Source organism: Schistocerca americana, chromosome 4 (assembly GCF_021461395.2).
Source record: "Schistocerca americana isolate TAMUIC-IGC-003095 chromosome 4, iqSchAmer2.1, whole genome shotgun sequence".
Lineage (NCBI taxonomy): Eukaryota > Metazoa > Arthropoda > Insecta > Orthoptera > Acrididae > Schistocerca > Schistocerca americana.
Genome location: NC_060122.1, coordinates 247486365 through 247488563, shown reverse-complemented (window position 1 = coordinate 247488563; position 2199 = coordinate 247486365). Strand labels below are relative to the sequence as shown.

The 2199-nt window shown below is 47.6% G+C and overlaps 1 pseudogene; it reads left to right on the top strand.

Annotated features, from left to right (window-relative positions):
* The first annotated feature begins 382 nt into the window (after positions 1 to 382).
* LOC124614325 lies at positions 383 to 499 on the top strand (annotated as a pseudogene).
* The last annotated feature ends 1700 nt before the right edge of the window (positions 500 to 2199 follow it).

The following is a 2199-nucleotide window of genomic DNA, read 5'->3' as shown; positions in this document are numbered from 1 at the left end:
GAGGTTCAAGGGTTCCTTCAATTTCTCGATTACTTGATCTGGAAATGTTCACTGTGTTCGTGGTAAACAAATTTCGGCGTTTATTATTTGTGATGATCAAGCTTATGCGGGCCACACGGCAGTACCTCTCGTACTCCTTCTTTCACTATTAAGTCAAGCCCCACTAAAAAACCGTCGATTCAAAATTTAGCTTTCCCTGATGAGAAATCTATGCTTCCGTTCCTCTCTCTTATGCTACTAATGCCCAGAATACAATCCACGATCAACTTTTCAACAACCAGGAACGCACATGTAATTGCTGTATTACCCAATTTCTACTTCAATTGTGTCTGCATCCTGACACTTGTGGATATTGTTCTTAAGACTCCTATAATTCTACAGTGCCAACGGTCTTGCCGCAGTGGTAACACCGGTTCCCGTCAGATCACCGAAGTTAAGCGCTGTGGGCTGGGCTAGCACTTGGATGGGTGACCATCCGGTCTGCCGAGCGCTGTTGGCAAGCGGGGTGTACTCAGCCCTTGTGAGGCAAACTGAGGAGCTACTTGATTGAGAAGTAGCGGCTCTGGTTTCGGAAACTGACATACGGCCGGGAGAGCGGTGTGCTGACCACATGCCACTCCATAACCGCATCCGGTGACGCCAATGGCATGAGGATGACACGGCGACCGGTCGGTTCATTGGGCCTTCAAGGCCTGTTCGGGAGGAGTTTAGCTTTTTAATTCAACAGTTCTCCACTGGCAAAATTATTAGTTTTGCTTTCCGCGATAGCTTCTAGAACAAAGCACTTAAAATCACATTAGCCGAAGCTCCCGAGTATAATGTTACAGTGACTGGAATTTCTTTGAGTGTAGCAAGGATTTCCGACACTGTCACATCGATAAATATCCTCATACAATTCCTCCGATAATTCCTTTCCGTCATTATACCGTAGCGTCTGAACTGCTGGTCACAGCACCTATTCGAATCCCTGACCGCGTCTCTGCGGCAAGAGTGGGTGACGATTAATTTGCTGGACGAGCGTCATTGCCACTATTTGCTTCGTTTATTAACTCGTAATTATTGATGACTGCATGTGTCAATCTCCTGGCATAGACTGCAGTTGATTCTGTTGTTGCTGTTGTGGAAAGTTATTGTCTCAAAACTGGCTAGTTAACGGTTGCTGTATATTAGATTGGAGTGGATTTTACCTCCGATCACCTGTAATGAATTTGTTTCTGGCCGGCCGGAAGCTGCTACCATTTTCATTTCCACGGTTGTTCTCCAGGTTATTGTTTGAATTACCATTTGGTACAATGCTTATATTTGCTTTACCCATTCGGTTGGTTCTTTGTGCATTACTACCGTTTACAAGGCCATTTGGTGTGTGGTAGGCACATTATTTGATCCTGACGTGGACTTGAGGTCTTCTTAGATTAGGTCGCTCTGAGCACTATGGGACTTAACATCTTAGGTCATCAGTCCCCTAGAACTTAGAACTACTTAAACCTAACTAACCTAAGGACATCACACAACACCCAGCCATCACGAGGCAGAGAAAATCCCTGACCCCGCCGGGTCTTAGATTAGGTCGATCGAATCTAATACACAGACAAAAAATCCTCCAAAATTCCTCACACTGGCCGATAATCTAGCTTTTAATATTCTCAATATGTCCTATGGTGGTAAAGGATCGTCCCAGTAACGATATTTATTAAGATATTTTTCGAAGTACTTTCTTAACGTCCCTTGCTTGAATGAGAACAGCTCAGGGTAAAATACACTCCTGGAAATGGAAAAAAGAACACATTGACACCGGTGTGTCAGACCCACCATACTTGCTCCGGACACTGCGAGAGGGCTGTACAAGCAATGATCACACGCACAGCACAGCGGACACACCAGGAACCGCGGTGTTGGCCGTCGAATGGCGTTAGCTGCGCGGCATTTGTGCACCGCCGCCGTCAGTGTCAGCCAGTTTGCCGTGGCATACGGAGCTCCATCGCAGTCTTTAACACTGGTAGCATGCCGCGACAGCGTGGACGTGAACCGTATGTGCAGTCGACGGACTTTGAGCGAGGGCGTATAGTGCGCATGCGGGAGGCCGGGTGGACGTACCGCCGAATTGCTCAACACGTGGGACGTGAGGTCTCCACAGTACATCGATGTTGTCGCCAGTGGTCGGCGGAAGGTGCACGTGCCCGTCGACCTGGGACCGGACCG